General features: G+C 36.7%; 2 long non-coding RNA genes across 2 annotated transcripts in view; one reads left to right on the top strand and one right to left on the bottom strand.

Moving 5' to 3' along the window:
• The window catches only part of LOC148052165 (uncharacterized), a 150,229-nt gene that overhangs the window by 58,909 nt on the left and 63,585 nt on the right, over nt 1-27,735 (top strand). The gene's annotated exons all lie outside the window — the stretch shown is intronic.
• Nucleotides 1-27,735, bottom strand: part of LOC148052166 (uncharacterized) — a 66,049-nt gene that overhangs the window by 37,218 nt on the left and 1,096 nt on the right. The gene's annotated exons all lie outside the window — the stretch shown is intronic.

Below are 27,735 nucleotides of genomic sequence, written 5' to 3'. Positions count from 1 at the left end.
GTAACTAAATGTGTAATGTTTGAGGTTTGTTCTTGTGTTCCTTGTCCTTCACCTCAGATGGAATAAGGAGAACAGGGTTGTTTCTCAGCACAATCTTTGTTTTTTCATATATTGTTCTTGAGTATCCCAGTCCTTGTATAACGATCAGTGTTGATCTCCTGAAGTGGTTTTATTAGTTAGTCGAAGGATTACCAGCCCTTTCTTTCTTAAGCCTATCATTAGAGCAGTCTTCAGGAGCAGACCGAAGGGAAGAGCGAGGGCTGTGAGGCAGCACGTGGGTTCAGAGAGAGCTGTGCCACAGCCTCATGGGCTGGGTCTGGGTGGGCAGGGGAGATGCCACGGTGTGTGGCTGGGCTGAAGGGAGGGGGAACATGAGGGTGAGGACAGGGTAGAGAGCTGGGCTGGCTGCCTGTGATGCTCTCTGCAGGGCAGGGGGCCCCTGGGAGTCCTCTTATCCAGAGCTCCCCGCAGTTGTATTTTATCCTCGATCACAAACCTGTCAATTCAGGGCATTAATCATGTTTAGTGTTTTCATTACGTAATGTTTTCTATGTTCTGTTTATACTGCATTAGTGTTTCTGCTGAAAGACTGGAAGACTTTGGCTGAATTTGAGCGGCTCTGCCACCAGCTAGGTAGAAGCAGCCTCACATAAAAGAAAAAAGGGCTGTTATAAGCAGAGAGTTTGTAAGGATGCTACAGGTTGATGAGCAGTAATTATCAGAGCTGGCAGCATTTTGAAAACCTTACTCATGACTCAGCCTTCATTTTACACCTCTATTTCCCAAATTCCCAGTCTGGTGGGAGCTCATATTACTTTTAACGGTAGTTACTTTTGCCACTGAGTCCTAATGGATTGGAATCACACTTAAAAAAATTGATAGCTTTTAATCTTCTGTGCTGTTGTTGTAAATATCCTTTTTATTTTAAAATTAGTGAGAAACTTGAATCGTCCCAAATCTTCCCATCATCAGTTGCACTTTTTCCCAACTTTCTGACTAGTTTCAAAGACAAATGATGTTCTTGCTTTTTTTCTTCTGCTCTGCTTGCCTGCATTCACCTCACTGCTGATCTCCCTGCTCACAGGCAGACCCGTTCCAGCTCAGTGATGAGTGCCAGTCACGATAGCGTAACAAACCAAAAGTAGTAAACTTGCTATGAAAAGCTTGCAAACTTGGAAGTGCTTAGGTGCCAGGGTTTTAAACTCATTGCAACTTTATTAATGACACCCTGGGGGAAGAATCTTTTAATAGTAGACACATTCAAACAGATTTGAGCTAAAAAAGTTGGATTTACTTTGGTTTGGTTGCCTGTGTACTACAGTATTATCAGGAGATGATTTAGAGCAACAGCAGTGAACTGTTAGCTTGGATCGTGTTGAACCGAAGGTTCTCCTTGACTGAAAATGTTTTTCCAGCTTTATGGGAGCTTCCCCCCTCCTACCCCCCATAGCACTTTGCAGTTTAAAAAGAGCCGTGTGTAAAACAGCATTTGTTGAGCTTACTGAATAATCAAATATTATTTCATTTTTTTCTTGAAACACTCATTCCTGCTCTGCTTTTGAAACGACACACGTGCCAGTGTGCTATTCTTCTCCCTGGTAGTTTCTACATGAAATCTGTTTTCCCTGAGAAAATGGAATCTTTGTGTCTTTGTCTCCTCACTAGCTTTCAGGCATGTTTTGGCAGGAGCTCTGACTGTCGAGGCACTGGAGAGGAGGGGCCTTGCACTCATTTGTCAGCTTTTCTTGCATCTGTAATTTTTGTCCACTCAGCAGTATTGGAGGGGCTTAGAAAAGGGGGAGAGCTCATAGCTGTTGAAAGTCAAACTCTTGAAATAATTGCCAGCCTGTAACAGTTTGGGAAAGGTGTGTGGGGGGGGGGGGGGGGGGAGAAACTACAAATGTTTCAGCTAAAAACAGCTTTAAGTTTAAGGTTTTAGCAACTCTCCATTTCATGTAATTGCATGCCTTTCCCCCATATATCTGTACAGGCAACAGTACTGTGTTTATAGACTTTTTTATTGTGTGTTGATAAACTGGCTTTTTTTTAATAGTGATGAAGATTATTTCACCGGTGTTCAGGACCTGGTTGTTTCCAACCAACGGCTTAATTTAAAACATTTAAAGTCTTCTCTAACTTTTGTCCTAATCCTCCGCTGCAATCTTCCTTCGCAGGCCATGCGCTTTCATCTCCTTGTGTAATGTAACCAAAAAGAAATTAGTTAATTTTTTTTTTATTAGAAGACAGATCCCTTCATACTAAAGAAAGCATTTTTCCTCTTCAGCTTTTTATGGAATATTAACGCTGATCTCTCCTCCTCGTTTCAGTAGGCTATTTAAGCTCAGGGCTCATACTGTGAGCTGTTAATTAATCAGTGTGACAGACGAAGAAAGTATCCAACTATGAAAGAAAACCTTACTTCAGTGACTAACAATAAGGATGTGAGCCTGAGTGATTTAAAGGATTTTTTTTTTTTTTTTTGTGAATGTGTGATAAGGAGTCTTAAGCTGTTTGAGGTAACGATGTCTTTTTCGCTCAGTTTGTGTCTCTGCACAAACATTAAAGTGCTCATCAATATTTTGTCTTGAAAAGTCTAGACAGGAGTCAAAAGAGCCTCTCCTACAGTTTGAAGAGATCCTGTTTCCCATAATTAATAACAGGAAGCAAGTAAATAAGGCTTTATTGACAAATGAAACTGCAACAGTAACATGCACCCAGAAACATTAGCTCCTAGCCAAGAAATGTAGCTGAGGTCTGTTGGGTTTAGCCTACAGGAAAAAATTGCTGTGGAAGCGCATTAGAGCTTTGCCTAAGTCTAATTCAGTTATGTGATAGCAGACTAAAAGTCCAAAAGTAACGATAATGCATTTTAATTATTGAGAGTGATTCCTGACCTTTGTTTACATTTGTGTTATAGTCCAAGAACTCTTCCCCTGTCATTATTTGAAACTCTTTGAACTCAAAAGGAGATTTTCATGTTTATTTAAAAGCTACCAGAAGGCATTTCAGACATTTCCTGGAACAAACTGTATATATGTATTTTAGGAAGATAAGAAATGAAAGGAAACTTGAGGAAAAGCTTTTAATTTTCTTCCTTTTTGAAGATCGTATTTTCCCTTCAAAGATACCTTTTCAAAAAGTAGTTGGAAACCCTTTCCTCCCCCTCCCCAATTCCTCCCATTAAAATCAGTTAAACAACAAAAAGGGAGTTAGATCCTCATCTCTTCTGTACCAGTGTAAAACCAGAGCAGTGCAATTTACTTCACTGAGCTGTTAAGGTCATTCCAGTAACTCTGCATTGCAATGACAAAAATTCAGTCTCGCCCTTGCCTGCCATACTTTTGACTTTCTTTGGGTTTTGGGATACATCGAGGGGGGGAGGTTGAAGAGGGAGGAAAAGGAGGAGGTTTCTCTGTGTGTGGTTGGGGGGGGGTGGTGGTTTTCCTAGGGAGCAGCAATGATTGAATGTAATATTCAGAAGCACTGGAAAGCACATTTAACTCCGTGTTTGTGCTGGACCTTAGGTCTGAGCTTGTTGAATTATGGGTTCATCGTCTGGCATGTTGACTATATGATACAACTGTGTAATACAGACTGTATGTCATCTTAGTGCTGACCTTGAAAAGAGAAGAAAAGTGAATTTGTTTCACTGATTCTTAGATACACTAGACGGTAAATTCCTAGTTTAGCTATTTAATTTACAGTTAACTACTAGAATTTTTTTTTTCCCCTGTAGAAAGCCCAACAGCTCATCTACTAAAAATGACAAGATAGGCCAAAATAAGCCTGTTTGTAGAGCTAATGTTTTTCCTTTTCTGTATGTTTTAGAAGATTAACAGCCGTTGCTGTACAGGAGCATGGCGATGAATACTAAATAGTCTGTCCATAAGGCATTTTGGAAGGAATTCAGTAAATTCGAAGGAGATATCCCAACACTGTAACCCGTAACTTTGTTTATTTTTTGCACTGGCTGTAGCTAATACTATGACAGCAACAGACTATATGCAAAGAGAAGACACAGTATTTACAATACCTTGTCAAGTTAAAACGTTTACTGGCCGATATTCTTTTATTGTTGATTGATTAAATGAGATTTGAGCACATGTACCTAACTTTAAGCATAGGCTTTTTCCATTCAACTGAATGAGATTATATATTTCCATAGTTTATAATTGGACTTCTGTTATTTTCTAAATGCATTTCCCTCCTCTGCTAAGTACTGAGCTCTGTCACCTTGAATCATACATGCCAGTATCCAGCTAGACTTAAAGCTTTTAAATGAGACAGCTTATGGAATATGGTGCTAACTGACACAAGTACTTGGGTTCTTACTGCAAATAAATATCTCGGATGTCACTTTAAATGACTATTGTAATAAGAAAAAGTCAAAAAGACAACTGTTGAAGGTGTGCTTTCAGGGTAACTATAAGGTATTATGTCAAGTTTTTTCCCTAGCTCAAATTGTAATAACTAGTCAATTCCTGAGGGAAGTTTATTGTGGAAAAGGTGCATTTTCTTTACCACAAAAAAGTTACATTACATAGCAAAGCTTTGAGGAAAATGGTGTGAATTTTCCATTTATTTGGGACCATTGCAAATCAGGTATTTATATGCTGCACATAATAGATCTAGGGTTAGAAATTTCCCTAATTCAAAAGAAAACAATATATAAGCCTTTTTAATAAACAATTTGAGTATCTTCAATTGCACATCCCAGAGAGAATTTTCACATCAAGCCTAATCTTTGTATTCAGCTTTTGATGTGTGTTTTGCATAACTAAGGAGCAAATTTTCATGTTTAGGGTGCTTCTTTTAGAAAGAAAGGTGATCCATGAGTGGACAGTTTGAATTCTTTGAATTGTCACATTATACGTTACTGATGTTGTGTGCACTGGTACGTGTAGATTTGATTAAATACATATTTCAGAGAGATTAACAAGTATAGTAAATAGTAGAACAGTGTAAAAGAAGGTTTCTGATATAGACCCAGGATATAGGCCCAGTTTAATATAAAAAATGCTAATATAGAAAGCTACAATTCTAACAGGGCTGGGTATTTGTAGCAGAACTCTATTAAACCTTATAGGTACATAGTTTCCAAGTGAAACTCTCCTGATAACTAGCAGTTTCCCAGGATATTGTCTAGATTTCCTGTTTATTTTATGTGGTATGGAAGTACAATCTTGTGCCTTTTTCCAAAAGGATGAAGGCTGTTTTTTATAGGATAGTATCCAAAGCCCACTCTGTTAAAGTTGCAAGGTTCAAAATAACTGTAGGTACCCTGATTACACCTTTTAACACAATATTTCTTTTTGTCCTCTGGGATTTTTAATGACTTTGAGCATATTTTTCTTTGTGTGTGTTTGTGATTGGACCTGATGCATTCCTTCTCCAGCATTTTAAAATATTTTTGATTGTCTAATTCACTCAAGGGTAGAGAGAAGCTTATTTCTGATTCAGCAGTAGGCTCTTTGTAAGAAACCTAACTAGAAGAAAAGCAAAGGAAAATGCATTTGCATTCAACTTCAAATATTAAAGTTTCTAATTCTTGCAGACTATTATTTAAATATTCTAAGGGTTTATTTTTATAGTGCTTCATATTAGGGGAGGAGCTGTTTTGCAAATCCCTTTAATTCACAGAAGTTGGGAAGCTCTGCTTTTTTTTTTTTTTTTTAAGCAATACCTTAATTTTGGCACACAATTTAAAGAAGGTATTCCCATCCTCCTTTTAAATGAAATAATGATTGTATAGGTGAAAATACTGTAAATTACTGGGAATGTGTGAAAGTAAATGCATGTAGATAGATTATGACTTAAGAATTTGCCTGAAATGTTACTTTTACCACGACTAATATTAGCTAGCTCTTGGAAAGTTCACCCTACTGTGTGTAGGAGATCTCCAGGCTGCCAGTAAGCAGTGCAAAATAAAAAATGTTCCAGGCTACCAGCAGGTAATAAAAACTATGGATTGCCAATAGGATATGTGAGTTCAGGCATTTAATTTTCAAAGTTGTTCACTTTAGAGATTTAATTAAAAAAATGCTTTAAACTTTTGGGTTTTTGTTTGTAAAATACGGAACAGAAGATACCTGCTAACATTAAAAGTTTTTTTTAAAATTACTATTTTCTGTAAAGTGGCATACACTTATTACTGCATTTATTTCAGCAGAAAGAGCCAGCTGATGCTATAGAGTGGAGAAAGCTCCTGGCTCTCTGAAGTCTTTCTCTCTGTCATACAACCCAGAAGCAGTTGAGAAGGAGGGGCAATGCCCTGGGAGTCCTCACTGTGCTCTCTCTACCATGACAGTCAGTAGTAGTCAAAAAAAGAGAGAGAAACGCCGATACTCCAAGTGGTGATTCTGGAAGGAAAGACTTTTGCTTTACATACAACAATAATTTAAAAACAAAAGTAAAATTTCTTGTGATACACGTTTCAGCCATCAGGGACTCAAACTGACATGCAGCACTGTCAATCAGAGGAGGAAGTAATAACATGTAGTAAGAACTGGCATCTTTTTTTGGCAGCAGAGGAGTAAGGGAATACCTGCTGCTATCATTATTTCTTGGTGTCCTAGTTTAAGATCAGACTCATCAAATCGATGCGTATTATGTTCATACTCCTTTAAACACAACTACCTGTATTTTGTTGAAAAGCCAGGAGATGGGAATATGTGATGATGAAACTGGATTTTTGTTTATTTGCTTAAATATTCTCATAAAGGTTTTTATAGCTACCTTGGGCCGCTTCTTTCCAGAAGTGTTATTTCTCCCAGGTAACTTAAATATAATGTGACCAGTTAAATAAGTGGATTTTTTGATTCCATAGTAAAGCATCTAGGGAGACAGAATAAAGGTCGAGGATACTTTCCTCTTCTGCTGCTGTTTTTTCTGAATGGGGATAATTTTCCACTCTTACAAACAGCAAGCTGTATTCTTTTTTGTAAGTAGCCAGCACTTTCTTTTTTTTTTTTTTTCTTTTTTGAAAGTTCTCATCTGTTATTAGCTTGTATGCTTGACATAGGTGTAGTGGAAGCCTTCATTTATGATACAGGAAGGGAGTTTTGTTAAATAAGAAAACCACAAACATTACACTTTTTTTTTTTCTTTGCCAAGCTCTGTCCAATACTTTTTCCTTGAGTAAAGTTAATATAGGAAGTGGGACTGATATGACAAACTTGTTTCATGAGTACATAAATCATACTATTCAACAAGAAATTTTTAGTAAATAATTTTCTTCACAGTATGTCAAATAATATTTTGGTGCATGCAGTGAGTCTTTCTTTTGAGTAGTATGGTATATAATACCTTTGTTTTACTAATTAAATTAGCATATATAGACATTACTATGCAAATGCTCCATGCCTTCAAGTTAGGACATGAAATACTTTTCAGTGTTTCTTCTCCACCTTGTTTCACTTCCAGAATTTAAATCTGCTCTTCACCTGCAATAAGGTCATAGTTGGGAGGGAAACAAAACCCTATGGGGGCATATATTGCTGTACACTGAGTCTTGGTTGGTTGAAAGAATTTGGCCTTTGGTCTCTTCCTCCATCACAAGTCACTCTGATAACGGTGGCAGAACAGCACAGGCCCTGGCAAACGTTACTGCTGCTGCAGATACTATAGCCTGCTGTAGTGACGTTAGTTCATTGAAGAGGTTTTAACAGTTCATTTTCATTCTTTTAACTAGAAAAAAAGTTTTAAATAATTCTGTATTCAGCAAAAACATTGTACCTCATGACACTGAGTTCTGACATTGCAGAAGCGTTATGACTTTGTATTTTGCACACTTCTAGACAAAAGTTCTTTCTGCACAAGTAGTTCTTAGTGAACTGAGACCTGCTCTGTGTCCCTTTTGTTACTTTATTTGATTGACTGTTAACAGCATTTTTCCTCTTAAATGTGTAATTATCTATCTTTTTAGTGATTATTTCTTTAAAATTGTTATACTGATCCTTCTGCTTTAAAATGCATAGAGGATCTTCTATAAAAATCCATGTCGTGAAAAAAAAAAAATCAACAACCTAAATTACCAGAATGATTTGAAGTATATAAAAAGTAGAGTGTAGTCAAGTTTTACTGATTTTTTTTCTTTTTTTTTTTGGTTTTTTTTTGGGGTTTTTTTGTTGTTTTTTTTTTTTTTTAAATCTGGAGATGTCTAACCTTGATGAGACTCCCATCAAATCAAATTTGACTAAAATTTCTTCTGGGCTCAATCTCCACCTTGTATTCCCAAGCACAGTGCCATATGCTTGGCTTGCACTTGATAGAAGAAGATATGTATTTGTTAAATATTTGCATAGCTCTCTTTTAATCGTAGAAACCTTTCTAGTTTTATGGGGTTCTGTCTTTGTAAAGAAATAACTATATCTTTTGTTAGACAATATTCTCCTTTATGATACTCTAATAAACAACCAGCATTTTTTTATCTTCTGAGGCAACCTTCTAGTGTTAAAAACCAATGAAAGCAACTCCAGTACATGATTTGCAGTGAGAAATTTAAGGGATTTGTCTTAAATATTAAGATAGCTCAAAACACATACAGTTTTTGTACTTACTAGAATTTTTTTCTTCATTCCACACCTCAAACAGATCAATCTTTACAGATTCTCTCAAGCATTCCACCACCCCTCTTTTTTTTTTTCCCCCCTTCAAGTTTACACCTAACCCTCTTAAAGATTTAAAAAGGAAGATGAAGGCTATAGTAATAACCAGGCTATTCTGCCAAATTCCTGTGAAACCTGGGGGTTTTCTCTGTAAGAAGTCCCCTGCAATGCCTGACATCCAAACGGTGCAGTGCCATGACTTGGAAAATGGCAGTCTTGCCAATTATCAATTTTGATAATTGTTGAAGATGTTTTTCACCAAGAGTAGCATCTCTTAAGCCTTGTTATCTATAATACTATAATGAAGGTTTCAAAGACCTGAGAAAAGGTTATTGAGTGCTCTTTGTCAATTATGCATTTGCTTAGCTCTGGTCATAAGCAGAGGCTGGGAAGACCTGTATCTTGTTTGGTTTGTTCCAGGTATTGCCTATTTTGTGATGGCAGAATCTTGTGGCAGCAAAGGAATTATTTTAAATACAGAGCTGACTCTTTCATTCCTTTTCTGCCTTCCCCCCAAATTATATTAATCAAGGTCCAAAAGTCATCCTTCCCCTCACCTGAATAAATTTGCATACACCTTACCAATTGCAATTCTCTTTTAAAAATACCTAAAAAGTGGATTTGGATCTGCGATGTGATAGTTCTATTACTAAAATTAACTACTTTATCTGGAGGACTGGGTAGGGCATTTTTATGTTTTATTAAATAGTTTTACTGGGTATTTAATTTGAAAATTTTGCATAAGTAGTTGCACTTGTCCAAAATGGACTGAAAGCTTTTTACTAGAAATTATGCAGTAGGTAGTGTTGCACATAGATTTCTTGCAAAATATCCCCACAAATTGTACGTTCTATCTTGGGTTGTTAATTATGCCAAGCAACTTTGAGGTACTTCTGGCCCATTACGTTAAAAACTAAATAACTTAGTGGGAGGCCGCATTGTTGTTATGCTTGTATGAGGGTGAGATAAAGTAACGTGACTCAATATGTTGAATACATGTGACCACTGAATGCTAGATTGCTGACTTATATGAAGTCCTTCACATATAGACATGAATCACTGTATACCATTCATTGCTTTTTTTTTTTTTTAAACTGACAAACTGATAAATATTTCATGACCACAGGGAAGCAGAAAACTCACTTTTTCCAGCCCACAAAACTGAGTTCAAAACTAGTTCTGTTCTACATTAAATATCAGTGAAATTTAGGAAGAATGAAGCGATCTGTCTAAAATAGTCAATTTGCTGCTGAATGGGAAACAGCTATTTTGGAGTCAATGTGTCTGTTTCTGACTATAAATTCCCTTTTAATCCTTAGAAATGTTTTCCGAAGGAGTTTTCTTTAAAAATGGTACAACCCCACATGAAGTTTAACTTCGTGAATCACCATCTACCAGCTTGACAGAAAAGCTGATATTCAAAGACTGTGCTACTTGTGAATCAGGAGTCAAACATGAAGTGAAATCTTCTTACGTTTTTAGTGAGAAGTGGCACTTGATCCTTGAGGCAAACAAATTCACTTCAACCTACATGACACATCACATCACATTACTAACAAGTGCACTGGCAAGGCTATAAGATGAAATGCCACTTTCTGTTTAGTTAAAAGTAGGACATGTTTTTTCTATTTCTGAAAGTTCTATCACTTCATATAGTTGCTTTTGCAAATGAAAAATGGCAACAATCCTGTACAGAAGTGGTCTACAAATTACAGAAAAGCAGCTTATGCTGAGTAGTGTGGCTCAAGAAGATGCCAAGCATTTCATCAGGAGAGAAAGCAGCAGTCACGTGGAGATTACAAAGCCCACAAAATTTAGTTATGCTAAGTCTCTCATTCTTAACTAGGGAGGAGGATGAATAAAATATTATTATGGTTATATTTTTATTTTAGCAGGCTCAATGAATATGGTGACCTGTAGGTGGTCAAGATACTTACAGTACCTGGACAGAAAAAACAGCTAGAGAGAGAACATATCGGCTTTCTTAGTTTTGTTAACTTCATATGTTTTCATCAGTATCCTGATCTAGATTACTACTGCCAGGTTTTGAGGGTGACATACAACTGTGTGTATGATATACCATATAAAATTTCCTAGATTTCTTTTTTTACTGTATAGCATCGTCCAAAATAGTCTCAGTTTGCTTTGTTTTATAGTAGAATGAATAAAGGGAAATAATATACCTCCCCACAGCCTGGCAGTCAGGGAACAAGCAAAGAGGAGTTTCTCGTATTACATCACTCTGAATCTGGAATAGGAACCCAGGTGAACCGGGGTCTCCTGCTGTTTTCAGCAATAACTTGCTCTTTCCTTCCCCAAGAAAGGGAAAAGGAAGCTCTACAAAACTGTTTCAATCAATACTAATAGGTTTTGTTTATTAGATATTTTAATGAAATTCTGGTGTCTATATTGGAATTGTTCTACATATGGTTAAAAGCAACTAAAAGGCTCACCCATAGAGGTAATGGAATGAATGAAGATAATTTTGTTCTTTGTTCTGTAGTTCGATAACTTTTTTTAATGCTGTTCGAATAGTTTTGACACAATTTTATTTTCAACAGTTTGAATCAGTGGAGGAAGAAAAACGAAGTAAGACTTAAAAACAAGAAATAAGATGTAGTGAGGAATGTAACTCTAGCTCACAAAAGCTTTTCCTTGTAATAATAAAGACTGGAGTTGTAATTAGCTTTTTTGGAGTGTTTTTCACTCCAGCTGCACTAGACAATACTCTGACTTGTAGTTAATACATACAGACATATCTACTTATTTTCCTTTGCATTGCAGCACATGTACTTCCCTAATTGGCAGCTTGCCATTTACATGTGGAAAACAAGATTGTATTAGCAAGAGGGAGAGACTGAGATTTCAAATGTCTGCAGTGCACAAATATTTTAGTTCCACTAATGAAAGCAGAAGAGATTTAAGTTTGAATTTAGTTATTTGGATCATAACACACTTAGAGCCTCCATGAGTTACAAATAACCAAAGTCCAAATTAGACTGCTCTTGCAAGGCTTCATATTAGGACCACCCATTAGTTTCAGTTAATGGTGGTAGCTCTATGTAGATATCCAGCAAGTGTAGATACATTCAATAAAGCCCCTTCTTTTTCTCATAATGCTGAAACTTAAATCAGACTGCTGAGATACTCCTCCCCCCCTAATGCAGAATAGAATTGTGAAGGCATTCTATTTTTTAGGAAGTTAAACGTCATAGGTAGGAGCAAGATGACAGAATACAATGTTCTGGAAAATAAATACTCCTTAATCCATTCAAGAACTAAAAAAATTACCATTAATATCCCACGCTTTCTTGCAAATCAGAGAACAACTGATGTAGTAACAAGAGTTCTATCAGGCACTGTATTACTGTCCTCTTAAATGGATGTATTGCTAGTCGTCTTGAGGATCATTTGGCATCACTTTGGAAACTCTTGCTACATCTTCGAATTTCTCTTGCTACATCTTAAGTGAAACTGATCATGCGTAGAACCAGCTGTAACTCTAGATCTTGTCTGAGAAGTCAAACATTGCCACTATAAAAAGTCGTGCAAAGTGCTTATATGGAATCAACAAGATTTCACCAACTGCCTAAGTTCTAGAAGACAGGATTCTTTTTAGTTGTTCTTTTTAAGCAAGGATTTTGCATGCTTCTCATGTCTTAAGGCCACAGAAATCTAAAATCTTTTAAAAGTGCTTTCAGGCAGACTCAGTTTAGGACTTCAGTTTCCTGAAGTTCCTTTTTTCAGTGTCCCTTTTTCTGTTCAGTGCGTGAGAAGTGCTTGCAGTAATTCAGGTGTTACAGATGATGGAGGGAGGTACCTAACATTTTCTATGTTAATAATTACAGACAGAAAAATATTGTATATTTTGGAGACTCTGTGCCTGCCAACACAGGGAACTGAATGAATAGGTTTTGAGTACTCGAAAGCAATGCCTTTCTAGACAGAGTACTTGAATTAGGCAAACAGGCTCTGAAGACTTTCTGACACAGGCTGTCTGCTATAGCTTGCATAAATCTGTGCTGAATGAGTACTCAACCAAAATTACTTGAAAAGAGTTGATAGAAGTATTGCCAAATGAGATGAACAATTCTCTTAGTTGTTCTGCAAAACCAAGGTGGTCATGAATGAACATAGTCACTAGTATATTAATGATTTAATAATTAGAGATTACAGGAACTGTGGGACACTTTATTAAAAACAGCTAAGTTTGATCATCTCTATTCTAATCTCGCATTTTATAGTTCTTATCATGAATTAGGGAGTTCAGTAGCTTCACTGCTGTAATCAGCTACAGGTGACTGCATCCTTATAATCCACTAGTTTAACAGTCTATATGATCTCCATAGGTTTAAATAAAATCTCCAACTGATACAGCTAACCTCCAACCCAGCTTTGCTGTGAATTTATCCAGTTCCTCCCACAAGGAACTCATTTGCTTCCATAAAGAAAACTGGAGCATATTTCTTCCTCCTTTGCCCCTTCTGTTTCCAAATACTGTAGTCCTGATCCTCTAGATTTTAAAAACCTCTAGGTTTTGTCAACTGAAACAACACAGCGCGTAAACAAATTTTCCAGACAATGCAAAGTGATCTTTTGAGCATCATCAGTAGCCTCTAAAATACTTTCAATTTAGGTGTCAATGTGAAAATCCTGATGTCACGTGATCCACTTTGCTTTTCTTGCCCACTTTTATCTAACTTACTTCACCCTGTGAGCTGGCTGGTAATTATGGTGACACTAAAGAAAGGATACATTTCAACAGAGTTCAGAAAAAGTTGGATGGTGTAATTTAATCTCCTTTATCAGCCTCCACAGAATTCTCTTTGTCTTTTCTCGCCAGCCAAATCTATAATGTCTTGTTACACAGCTCTGATTCTGGCTTCACAGTTTTGAGGATAAACTAGTCCCTCTTCCTGGTCCAGTTCCAGGGATTTCTGACGAGAAAACAAATCTTTTAGAATCTTAACTCCAAAAATAAAATGTGAGTTAAGATTCAGCAGTCTGATTTTAAAATTACATGATTACACACGTTCTGTAAATTTTAAAGCATGTTTGCCCTGCTTCATTCCACTAAAAAGATGTTTCTCTCCCAAATACTTGTATTTACTTCCTCACCTTCTTGCCCTAGCAGGTAAAATCCATTCACTTTCCCAAGCGCTCAAATGAAGCAATCTAATGTTATTAGGCGGTTTAAAGGACAGCTGACAAATACTTGAATACCTGCTTACATTTGAAGTTTCTATGATTTTCTTTCAGTCTGAATCAGTCCTATTAACTTTTCATAACAAACCACTTATTGAATATTTTCTGCTAGGGATCCTTTAATAAAGACAGAAAATACCTGTTAAGATCAGTGTTACAGGACAATGGGTCAATCATCCTTATGAAGAAATAAACGTAAAAGAAGTGTTTGAATACAAAATGTTATTAACTGAAATTTCAATTTTTATTCAAGAGGAGAGAGAGAAATGAGACGTTCTTTTGGCATCGCTGAGACAGTTTAGTGCTGGTCTGTTGAAGAAAACACTTAATTTACCATTTGTTTTGAACAGAGACACTGTAGATTTTGTTAATCTCAGTGAAAGGTAGAGTTACCGGCTCTGGAAGGCAAAGGTGCCCAGCTTCCATTTGCCTCAGCAAACTTCTGTGCTTGTTTTTAATCAATCTGGAAGTAATTTGAGGATTAAAATAATGACTATTCTTGTGAAAAAGTCTGTCTTAATGTTACTTTCCACTGCCATGTTTAGGAAATGTGTTCTTCATTTATCGATAGGTATTATGATAGGTAAGAATGGGAACGGTGCTGTATGAGGCATTGTCTCCCTGTCATTCTTAGAGTAGGATAAAACATGTATGAGGCATTGTTTCCCTGTCATTCTTAGAGTAGGATAAAACGTGAGACTTTTCTGAGGCTATGGGAAATAAGTTTTCAGTACATGAAATGTTTTGACTTTTAACTAAAAGGTTGAGTTCTACAGTGCCACCATCTTTTAAAGATTAAATCCACATGGCACTATATGGAATACAATATCCATTGTTCATACTTCTTGAATGACTTGGAATCATGTGTTAACACGATGAAACCAGATGGGATGTTCAAACACTAAACTCCATTCAGTGCTAGCCAGATGTCTTTCCTGGAGGATGGGGGAGGGATCCTGCAAATAGCAATTTCAGAAAAGATATTAACTGTCAAATTTTGAGCAATTGATTCAAGTGATAAATATGCTCTATTGGTTAGTCAGTAATTGTTTATCTGCTTTTAGGTAAGCTTGATCTGATCTCATCGTAGCTCCTGTCTTCAGATCTGGATGTATCATCTGATCCAAAATGTTCTGGTTTTTTTTTTTCCCCAACTTAAATGAGTAATTAAAAGTAAAATTAACTTGGCAAGTACACTGGGAGACACAGGCTTTGCTTTTGTGGCTCAACTAGCATCTTACAAAGAAAAAAAATGGAAAAAGAAGGCAGTAGAGAACAAAGTAGGTAAGTCAAAAGCAAGCTGCAGAACGTAGCACTAAACCAAAAAAAAAAAAAAAAAGTTTGCCAAATGGTTAGCAGTCACTCAGAAAGGTTGTATCTGTAAATTAGATTAACGAATGCTTCCATAATGAGCCAGCTATATGCGTAGCTCTGTTTGCAGAAAATGCATGGCTATCTTCTTGTGTCTTAAAAAACAAACCAAAACAAAAACTCTTTAGTTATGCTACCTTTGACCCTTACACGAATTCCAGTATAGTGGGCTTGCAGCAGTGTGGAGAGACTGTAAATATGTTTAGACAGCTGGTACAGTCTGAGGCCTTCTTAAGGAAATAGAAAACAATAGAGAAGGTCTTCATTCAGAAATAGTCTCTTATAATGAAGAATGCCCAATATCTTTCAATGCAGAATGCCTTTTTCAGTGAATGTTATTGCTTGTCACGAAATAAAGTATGAGTTTTCAAACAGAACAATTGAGAAGTAGGTGTCCCCCGTGTTTCTCTTTTATGCTATGTTAACCTCACTTATTTTACATTTGTGCAGTAGAAGAAATGCCAGCCAAGTGAAGTTTCTAAATTTAAAAATATTGGATGACAAATCTTTGGCAAGGAGGGATGCACAATTCTAGTCTTCGTTATGCTTGCCACCTCCTGTTGAAGAGAGCTAAGGAAAAAAGGAGCAGGAAGCTCATTAAGATCTTGTAGCCAAAGGCCATAACCCCCTCTCCTGTAAAAGTCTCAAATTTTCGTGACTGCCTCCTCTCCCTTTGCAATGTCCAAAACATGCAGTGAATCCTGAGGGCATCCAGCAGGAAATCACTGCTGTCTGTTCTGTATAAATCCCAAAGAAGGGAAGAAAAGGACAGGACATAGGCACTACATAGCGCGTTACCCAGCAGAGAGGCATTGGAAGAGAACAGAGTAGAGAGCTAGGTCTTAACAGCATAAAAAGTTTGTGAATTTAGCCAAGTCCCTCTGGTGATTTCAATGGCCTTGGTGTTCTCATAATCTGTGTATGCAAGGCATCAATCTCCTTCCACCAGGGGTGTGTTGGCAACGCATGATGGAGTCCTAACCCACTGAAGCCTGCTGGGATGATGCTAAATGTTATCCCCTATGCTAGTTGCTACAAAATGACCTGCATGGGTACAGGTGTGTTGCCATCTCCCTTGGGGAACCAACTCAAACAGTTACACAACCAAGAAATAAGTTAATGAACTAGATGCACATTCAGTGTTAGTCCCCCTTTCCTCTGACCTATTTCTTTCAGGAATTTTTGTATTGTACAAATGTAAACCAGTCTTTCAGCAAAAAACTTCTTAATTCCTCTTTGAAAAGGACATGAACTTTATCAGCTTTTTAAGTAACTCAGGCTTCACTTCCTTCATTAACGTGACCAACAGATTTTAATTTTTTTTTCATGGAAAAGATCTTAATTAAGTTACCCAGATTTTGCCACTGAGCCTGAAAAATTCAGCTAGAATACTGGTACTGATAGAATAGTCATGATGAATGACTCTCTAAATGAAGTTATGTAAACTTTATTCCCTGCATATACGTAGAAAACTGGCAGACAGTATTGGTTAGAGAGATCTTTTTTCCTCTTTTTTTTAATTGTGTTTTGTAGAACTGAAATGTGGATTTAACCATAAAATAAAACAGTAAAACTTAATAAACAAATAAAACTAAAAAATAAAATACCTGAGTCACCAATGAGGTGAGGAAAGAGGAAGCTTGGATTTAGAAACAAAATGTCAGATGAATCCCACAGATTGAAGTAATGATGTCCCATATTTTGACTACTGAAATTTCGCAAGACAATGCTTGGTTTACCATAATATTTTGCATTTTGAGGAAACTTGTCTCTAATTTTGCAAGTAGGAAAATTATGAAAGAGAGACGAATCAGACTGCAAGCTGGTTATTTATTTGAGGTTTCCACTGATAATGAAAAAGTCGATTTCAAGTCCTAATCTTTCTTGTGTCAATTTAATAAAAAATTATGTACCTTTGAAAATTAACTGCCCCACAAAAAGGCACTATTTTACTTGCACTTATGCTTTTAAGTAAAATTAAAAAAACCTCATCCTATCTAGAGTAACTTTTCATATTTATGGCATCCAATTCCAATTTTTACGTCTTTACATCTTACACACTATTCATGGAGGAATAAAGCAATAGAGGGCAGAGTGGTTTAAAGAAGCAGGTTGGATGGGGGTAGAAGAGATGGGTAAGAAGCAGCTCACCAGTGAATGGATTTCACAAGGGGAATCTGTCTCTAGGTTTAGAATTTTGTGAACTGATGTTCTGGAGCACACCTGAGCTCTCAGCCTGATGGCACACAGGAGCTGGAAGGAAGGATTTCTTCTCTTCCATATCTATGATATATTAGGAGCTGTTTACTGGAAGAAAACTGTTTTTTAAGTGTTATGCAAGACTGAAGTATTATATAAGAATTATAGGAAGAGACACCTGTTTTTTTTTTGGTTTTTTGTTATGGCTTATTTCAACTGACATGAAAAAGAACTTTAAAACCAAGCGCAATTCAAAGATGGTTTGTTTTAATTTCCTTTCTTCAGGCAAAATGTGTAGTGAAGGCATTAGGAATGGTTGTAAGTTAGAGGATGAGGGAAATATGTATTTACAGAAAAAGCAGGCTCAATGGATGACTTCCTGTATTTTAGGTGCACTTATTGCATGTAGAAGGGACTGATAATTCATAAGAGTAAATGAATCAAAGCACAAGAATAGTGTCCTACTTATGGTGTGTAACAACTGTAAGAAATCAGTTTATAATTTACAGAGAATAAGCTTTATATGAGTCTTTGAAATACATGATTTTGGTGTTCCAAAATAGCGGAAGACTAAATGAATTTATATTTTTGGTTATCTATTTTTTCTCTACTTAAATTAGAAACTTGACTAATTTCAGTTTTATTCAATTTTATACTTGCAAATCATTGTAAAATCAGTTATTTACAAACATTACAAGAACTTCATCTCAGATTGCAGTCCTGAAAAAGATTCATAGTAGCCACCTAAAGCAAGACAAATGAAACCACTCTTTCTGGACAAAGGATTCTGAAGTTCTGTAAGTGTAAGTACCCAAATGGCTGCTCCCACTGATACACAGCAACCTCAAAAGTGATCATCTTGATGAGACAGTAGGAGAAAACAGTGTGAAAAAATACTTCATTCTGTTCATTTCAAGTCAGACTCTTCAATACTATAGATTTCCTTCACAGAAACAATGTCTGTTTTCAGTCTACAGAAGTAGTTGAATTCTCAGCTGTGCAAAAAATACAATTATGACAAGTACACTTAACCTTCAGTGAAATTAAGGAGAGTACCACCTGCACTAAATATGTCTTGTAAACAGCATCAGGAGCAAAGGGATACAGTCTGGCTAGAAATCAAATCCAGTTGCATAGCTTACTACAATAATAACATTTCAGGTTGCTTTAAAGTTTTGACATCTAATTGTACCCTACTCTTAAACAAGGAGTGTTGATGAGTTGTTAGCAGCTGCACTGTGAACAGGAGCACTCTTTGTGCTGAGATAAAGCTGCCCAGCTCTAGAAATAGTCTGTCATGCAATAAACAACTTTCCATTTTTTCCCTTGATTCTCTTGTAGTCCAAATGTTACAAATGAAATCAAAGAACATAAGAAAACTGTTTCAGAGCACTTCCAAGAATATTTTGATCCCTTGACCTGTGCCTACTCCTAGAATAAACTAGTATAGTAAGACCCATGTTTTGTTTTAAAGGAAACACTCCTCCAAAACTGAACCCCTTAAAATTATCCAGATAATGAAGATGGCCTAAATTAATTTATATATAGCTGTCATAGGGAAACCACAAAATATTCTTTTAGAAAGACACAGTATACTTCAGGCTGCTTGTCATACCTGAAAGACAATCCAGTAAAATATGCTTTAGTCTGGATCCAAACACATCTCCATCATGGAAGTTCCCTAAATGTAAACCCTCATCAGACCTCTTTTTATGCAAGTCTCACCTTGAAATAATGCCATACCTAGAAGAGGTGTTATCCTGGGTTATTTTGGCTAGACAGTTCCGACTAGTAAGGGTCTCCGTAAAGAATACGTGCTGCTATTCACCTCTTTTAAACCAATCCTTTTCCTCTTTTCCTTCAGCTTAATGAACATTTCACGGCATATGTCGAAAAGGAAGGAATGTGGGGGAAGTCAGTTATTTAACGCCTTTAAATGTCTAAATCATAATTTCTAAATTTTTTTAGGCATAGTTAGCTGGTATAGATCACAAAGTGCAGGAACCAGGTACTGGACAGTCTTGCATTTCCAGTAAGCTTTATACCACAGTTGTACAGAGTGCATTTTAGTAGATGGTATCATAAGGTGGGAAACTTATGGATCTTAAAGGCCAGGTTGACATCTGAAGAAGCTGTCAGTCCTGCAGCATAATATGAATGGGGAAAACGAGTTCCTTGCCCACAGTGGCAGGAAATGCCTATGGTAGGCTTTTTGGAAACAGCACGAAATCTGTAATGATCTCTCGAAGATGATGGTACCCAGTTTATAATTGCAAAAAGTCAAATTGCAAACCCTCAAAAATCTTAGCAACCATCTACTAAATATAAGGCATAGATGAATAAACATTACATATGCATGTGCCATCTTTTATATTATCTTCATCGCTGACAACTGTAGAATTTATAGCATCTCGTATTTAATATACATTTTACTACATTCCTTATTTTGTAAATCAAAATTGAAATTATACAGACCTTATGTAGTTTAGCTCTTTTTATTATTAGTCTGTAAAACTGTTGTGTTTTTCTTTAAAATTTATATCAGTCCTAATATAATTAATAACTGTACAAGAAATCAATTTATTTCTGCGGAATATCAGCTGAAGTGCCTTGGCTCTTTTGTAGCAATGGGTTCTGGTTTTGTCTCCCATTTCCATAGCAAAGAGAATTAATTTAAGAGAGATCAATAGCGTTGCCGGCATACGTTGCATACTCCTGCTATAATTCACAGTGCTGGGGAGTATGCGACATAGTTTAAACAATCTTGTATCTTGTTGTGTAGAATTATGCAAATGGCATACTGTTACAAAGAAGCTTTTGCTTTTATTAATTTAACGCAGTAATAACTAATAAGGGAAAATGTGTAAAACAAATCATTGCATATACTTAGAAAAAAAACAACGTACTAAGCCTTGATATTGGGCGTGTGTAATGGATGTTGTTGTGTAAAACACTCTGTGCACTTTGCAGCGTGTGAAACCTGCAGAAACTTTCCAATAATGTTAAAGCACTTGCAAAAATGTTGCACCTGGAGCAGGGAGGAGTGAAGAGGGCAAAGGTCAGCATTAGGCATTAAGACACTGACTAAACAGACTTTACACTCGGTGAAAAGTCCAGACAACCCCTGCAGTGTCATCTTACAACTCTGGTTTTCTTCTTTTCAGGACATAGTAATCCATAAATACACTCAAGTCACCAGCAGCTTAGCTCTTCCCCCCCTTCTCCCCCTTTTTAACTCTCCTTTCATTTTTAATTCTTACATAAAGATCTGAAATTTTAACCCTTTCTATGTCTTTTAATCAACCTTGGGAACTGCTTTTCTTCACTGTTGTCATTCACTAGACTTCTCATCTTTTTAAATCCTCTTTTTTGCAAATTATTCTCTTAGAAAAGCGGTTTCAAATGAACTAAAAAATAATGCTTGAAAACAGTAGCACAAACTCGGTGTATGGATAAGACATTCTGGGAAATTATCAGATTTTTATTTCTAAAAAAAGGTAGTTATCAAAGAAACTGTAAACAACTGAAATGCATCTTTTTTTCTGAAGCTTCTTAAGGAGAGACTTTATGTAAAATATTTCATAGGATGTAGTATAAAATTTGTTTTTACAACTTCTTCTGAACTTATTTGTTTGGATAGATGAAACCAGTTTCAACTGGGCTGCTGCAAGAAAATAATAATCCTGCTTGCCATTGTTGTTTTTTTTAATCAAATAAACAAAAACCCCTCATCAATTATTTCTCTAAACTGGAAAAATGTAGAGGTAAAACACAAAGAGGTGTTTGTACTTCTATCATACAATTAAGTCTTTCAGTTTTGCATCTATTACTCTTACTAGCTGAAATCATGAGACCAACCTGATTTTAATCATTTTATCTGATCCCATTATCCACATCCCGTGGCTTAAGAGACTGGATAGATTCCTAGTATAGCCTGGAGCCTTGACAGTAAAAATAGGCTGGCGAAATACAGCCCATCACTTGTATGTAACCATGCACATTTTGCTGACTTCCTCTCCTCCGTCTGAGCACTGCACGAGGCCGTACTTCCACACGGGATATTCCCCTGTCACCCGCTTCTCAGTACCCCAACCCTTCTGCAAACTCATTGAGATGACCAGCAGATCGCCACATTGCCTTTTTCTTAATTTTTACAACCCTGAACAGCACTGACAAAAGATAGCTGAATGTCTGAGTATTTCTTTCATACTGTGCATGAATATTGATTAAGAGAAACATTCAGCAGAAAATGATTTTTTTTTTTCTTTTGTACAGAGATCCTTCATATTTGCTCATGGAGGGAAAACAAAGTTTTCAGTTCCATGTATGCAACACCGTCGTTTCAGTTAGTCACAAAATGGCGGCCTGAAAAAAATCTTCTGTGAAATCTCATCTTCAGGCCCACTGATTTCTGTTCCTGTGCAGCGATTTTTAGAGTTGCTGCCTAAGGGTTTCTAAATCGGTCTGTTCAATGGTGGGAATCAAAGAATCATCAATAGAAACAGAAAGGTGAAACTGGGAGCGCAGTTTAATGACTGCCAGTGAAGGGGGCAGAACCCAGCAAAGGCATTTACTTCTCATGGCAAAGGGTTCTGTAGAAATTAAAGGCCTATTTCAACATGTTTTAAGCATATGCTGCACTTTGAGCATGGAAGTGGTTCGCTGTTTTGCCTTCAGGCTATAAAAGTAAGACTATGCTCAACGCCATTACGAGATCGGATCCTTGGTATACAAATACTGGAGGCAGTAAATGTGTCTAGGGCTCCGGTTTGGTACTCCTGGTCATGCAGTGCAGCATTTTAGCCTGCAGTTAGTCTCGCTGGTACTATGGGACAGTCTGTTAAATAACCAATTACTCTACAGGAGTCAGCATTTTAGCGTTAGGCCCTGCATGACAGCACTTTATGTTGAATATAGGGCATCATTACAGATGGAGTAGTGTCTTCCGTTTATCATATATTCTGATGTTTTGTTGCATGTTATAAAAAAAAATAAAAAGTGAATGTTCAAGTATGTGAAAAACTTAAGAAAATTAAGCCAGAACTGGGTTACGTGAACCTCGTGAGAAACAGGCTTTGTATCTTGTCTAGTTATAGAAATACCACACCAAAAATGACCTGATTTAATAACAACAACAACAACAAAGACTATTGTTCTGTCTGGAATTTTTATATTCTTTTCAAGCATCTGAGGTGTCTTCAGTACCCTTTGCTGTGGTATCTCAATGTCGACCTTGCAATAACAATCACAACTGCAAAACTTGAATTCTACTAATATGACATAGATGAGAAGCCAGGCAGTTAAATGATTTGCCCAAGGCTACAAAGCATCTTGCTGGAGAGCTGAAACCAGACCTTTTACCACGTCTGTCTGGCCAGTCCCAAAGTCTGTGCTTTGTTTTATGTTCTCAGGCATGTTTCTTCACGCATATGTTACTTGGTCTGCATGCTTGACATATAGCAAAAGCCATGCGGCCCATTGCATTTTCTCCTGGATTGTTTTTCACCTTACATTTAAAAAGTGATTGGGGTTTTAATGAAAACCTGATTCAACTGAAAAAAAGAAGAATATCTTATTAAAACCGTTTTCATAATTATTTTTCAGAAATTATTTTCCAGAGCTGTTTGGTTGTTTCTTAATTCAAGTTTATAGCGATAATCTGAAACCATCAACCACTCAAGCATAACGTTAAACTAGAGGGAATTTGTACAAAATACTACAGGAATAATAGATGTATTGCTGATTTTTTTCCTTGTGTTAAAAAAAAAAAAAAAAAGAAAAGAAACCACAACAAAACCCCCAAAAACGCCACAAAACAAAACAAAAAAACCCAACCAAACTTGCTCTGTATTGCTTTCAATTGGTCTTTCCTCCCTCCCCCTTTTCTTCTAAAGGATTCACTTTACCCACTTACCTTATCCATGGGTTATGTAAACGTATGGGTAGGACCTCGTGCATCTTTTGCATACTCTACTTGCTAAATCTCAATAAATATTGTTATATTACTCCATAGATATCTCACTAAATCCAAATAAAATGGCAGGTAAGACGGTAATGATGTCGTCTCTGTGCATATTTCTATAGATAATGTTTGTGTGCAATATATACAGTATTTACAATCTGTACTTTGCATGTAGATCACACAGACACAAGTGAGACCGTGATCACCAACCCACATAGCGTGGGTGGGGTATGTGTGTGTAAAATCTATGTAGGCAAATTAATAGCAATTGAAGATTACAGATATTTTAAGGGTGAGCATTTTGGGCAGTGGAAAATTATATTTTTCTGACTTTTTTTTTTTTTAATTTGAGAAGTACCATATCCTTCACATTTTCTGACTTCATTAGAAAAGGCAAAGCAGTTCATGCTTTAATTCACCCACACCTTTCCTTTTTTTTTTTTTTTGTTCACTCTTTGTTTGAGGGTTTTTATTTTTCTTGAATATTTGGCAATTAAATGATGCTGAGTACCTCTTTGTCTGGTGTGTGATAGACATACATATTCCTTGTTGCACGCATTTGTAAAAGAGGAACTTGCAATGATTTTTGCCTGAACGCGACTAGAGTTGCTGCTGTACAAATAATATAAGTTAAATATTCTTAATTATTTTAGCTCATGCTAGAAAAGATTGAAGACAAAGGGGAGATTGATGCAGTGTGCCTTACAATGGCCCTACTGATTTCTCTACTGGCCTTTCCTCTGCACATGGTCAATTAGAATTGAAAATCCTGTGCTGATTTCATTCGCTGGAATTTTTAAGCAGGTCAGGAAGAAAGATGTTATTGAAAGGAAAAGTCTCATCTAAATAAGAAAAGAACACGTGGCCATCTGGTCTAACTGTACCATGCCGAAAGTCATTTTGGCTCAGCCGTAGTTTGGTCTTTGCAACAGTTTGCCAAAATATTAAACTGAAATCTGTTTACATTAAAACACTCAGTGCTTTTTACCTATAAAAAAATGCAATACACAGTTGTCTTCCTATATGTAATGCATGAGCTCATTTGACCCCGTTACCTTATTGAGACTGCCTATGTTTCTGGTAGGCTCTCAAGTTACTTCTGCTGTGTAAAGGTATAAGTGAAAAAAACAATCTTTTGAAAGTTTTGGAATTAATCCTGAACACTTTATTCTTTTGACTAAAACTTGCACTTCTGCTTGTACTAGGAAAGGCTTAAACAAGCAGATGCAACAGAGGAAGCATGGGAGGAAGAGGGGAGAGGAGAGTTTAAAAAAAGAAATCAGAACTTGAAGTTTGTTTGAGTAGCACCATGGAGTTTGCACAACCAATTGGAGGCCATAGGGTAAGAGATGAGCTGTAATAGACATCAAATTTTTGAGGAATGGAGTCATAAATATGCATGAGCTTCCATGATTGCTTTGTTTCAACATCAACTATTTAAAAGTTTAAAGAAATCACCAAAAAACCACAGGTCAGAATTTTTTCACATTTAGGTAAATGATCTCTTTGCGTAAAAAGCTAAAACACATAGTTCCAAATCTCAGGTGCCTGGACAACAGCAGCTGGAGCATAATGCCATATTTGCAAAAACACTGGCCATTTGCATCTCCTACCTACTTTAGTCAGAGCTGCTGAACACCCAGCATTCACAAAACCCAAAAGACCTTACTGGGAGAAGGGGAGAGTGTTGAACTAAACATGGAGGCAAGGGCCCTGTATTCATATGATGGGGTTTAATGCTTAACTCTTATGTGATTAGTCATTACTTTTGCATTGACAAACAACATATAAACTACCAGTTGAAATATCCCTTCGAATACAAGGTAGTGTGTAAATCACTTCTGAAGTTTCGAGGAATTGATTTGCACAGGATTTCAGTCTTTAGGAAAAGGATAAAAATATGATTGCTTATTGTCATTACCTTAAGAAAATAAAAGTCAGCACTTGAAAATGTAGCTGCAGGCATTATTTTGAAATACATTTGTGAAACATAAGTGACAAATTGTATTTTTCAAGCATAATATAGCAGGAAAAGTAGCAAGGAAATTAGCACTTAATAGTAGTGAACCTGTGTATAGACATATACATGTAATTTACAAGTATATGCTTCTCATATATGACCATTGTGTTGAATAGCTTGTATATTTCATATAAGGTATATAAAACGTTCCTTCAGAAAAGTGTCAAAAAAAAAAAATACAGGAATACAAATTTGACTGCAGCTCTCAATTAATTCTCTTCATTTCTCTGAAATCTGTTTTCTAGAATCTTTACCTTGCCTGTGAATATTGTTGTCACTACATGCAACCTTTTGTTTGTATGTCTCTGCTGCTATTTGGAAAGGAAGTTTTGTTTTTGTTTTTGTTTTTTTTAAGACTAAATTTATGGGATACCTATGCTGGGTTCCTTTTTTAATAGTGTTTATTAGCAATATTAAAGAAAAAAGCTAAAAAAAAATCAATCTTATCTTTCTATTAAGATACCTGTTAATGTGACTAAAATATAGTTTAAGCCTTTTCAGGGAGTAAATTAAAAGCAATGTATGTGTGTGTACGTGCATGTGTGTATAAAAACGTATTTTCTTTTAAAGCTTTTTCACAGAAAGTCCATATTGAAAAGCAAAAATTAATCACCACGTGTATCATATGGTAATTTGTACCAGAAGACAATGCGATTCTGAAGAACTTTTAGAAAATAGGTCCACACGGCATACGTTTAAAAATTAAATAGAATAAATGCTTTGAATCTCCCTTTTCCCTGGATGTCTCTGCTAACCCCACCCATAGCCACACCAAACAGAGAGCAACTATTTTGGGGAGTACTGCGTTCCCAAGACCAACTTTCTGGCACGATGACACTGGGCCAGTTGGCATTTCTCTGGGCTGTGGCAACAGGAAGGCCGGGGGTTGCAAGGCCAGCTAACTAAAATAGTCCCCTGCCACGCTCCCCTTCTTCCGTTTGAAGACAACCTACTCGCAAGGCGTTTTGCTACTGCCTTGTTTAAAACTGCCACAAAACTCTAGGAGATCTTGCTAATCTCTCTAAACCCAAATATGTTCCAGTATTTCAGTTTGACTGCCTTTCAGATACAGGTCTCTGTACACTAGCTATTTGCCTTTATGTAGTATATTGTATACGTATACAAAATTTTTACATAGTATTTGAGCGCTACACGGCAATTATGTAAGTGATGCATGAACTTAACGTAAAATACTGCATTGACTGTAAAGCTAGAGTAGAAACCACTGTAAAATGGGAAAGAGTGGATGCCCCTAGTTTACACTGTGTTGGAAAGCGTGTGCACGTACGCGCATGTTTTGTACAATAATGCACGTATACGTTTACAAAGTTTCTTATTTCGTATTTTTTGAGAATCACAATGAAGTTGAAACTGAGCCTGGCCGACATAAGGAGGAAAGGCTTGTGTTTGTCTTTAATCTTTCTGCAGCACGGTTCAGACTTCTGTCTGATCTGCACATAGCAGAGCGAGGGGCTTGCCGTGCATTGCGTGCAGGCTCCTTGATTGTGGAGGGGAAAAAAAAAAAATCTGGCTGGAATCCAGACAGGCGAGCGCAGCGCTCTGTTGATCATTATGTCTAGCCTTCAGGTGTCTCAGCTCACAGTGGGCGGCGGTTGGGGGAGGGGGAGATAACAGGAGGGCAGACAAAGAATAAAATGGTGTATTAAAAAAAAAAAAATCATATGTAAAAATTTCACGTCAAATCCTTTTTTAAAAAATGCTTTTTTTAACCTTCCTTTCCCTGCAGTGGGAGCAAGCAAACATCTGTCCAGGAAGATTTATTTAAGCCATAATTAGTAGCGTCTGGAGTCTTTCAACAATTTCTCCTTATTGCACTTAATTTTTTTTTTTTTTTAAAAAGAAGTCTGCTCATCTTTCACTTAGGAACTGTTTTCACTTCATGCTTTATTAGAGATCCAGCCCAGCCAGGACTGAGTCAGATTTCTATTGTCTTTGCTTTTTCCCTTCTGATCGTAGTTTTCAGAATCTAACTTTTGGTAGGCGAGGGGGGGTGGGAAGGAGCGTGCAGGCAGGGGGGGAAGACCTTATTAAAAGTCTTATGAACATGTGGGGGGAAAAAAAAAGACCAAAAATACAAATCAGTGCTGCTTATTATACAGTTACCCATTTGGGTTCAATTTCTTTTCCGGAGAAGCAGAAGAAAAAAAAAAAAAAAAAAAAAGGCTCTGCTTTGTCTGTTGCTTCTGTTTGAGAACTCTCATAAATCTTGCCCAGAAAGCAACTTGGGCTTAAGGAGATCTGGCCAGCAAAGCTCTGGGAAGCAATTGCAAAGTCTCTTGCTATGGATATTCTCTTCTTTCTGCCCCCTTCGTCCCCGCTGCCCCCTCCACCCCGACCTTCTGACGTTGTGC

The sequence above is a fragment of the Nipponia nippon genome, unplaced genomic scaffold (assembly GCF_047370975.1).
Source record: "Nipponia nippon isolate SJK-2023a ecotype South Korea unplaced genomic scaffold, ASM4737097v1 scaffold_5, whole genome shotgun sequence".
Classification (NCBI taxonomy): Eukaryota; Metazoa; Chordata; class Aves; order Pelecaniformes; family Threskiornithidae; genus Nipponia; species Nipponia nippon.
This window is presented reverse-complemented; position numbering and strand designations above follow the sequence as displayed.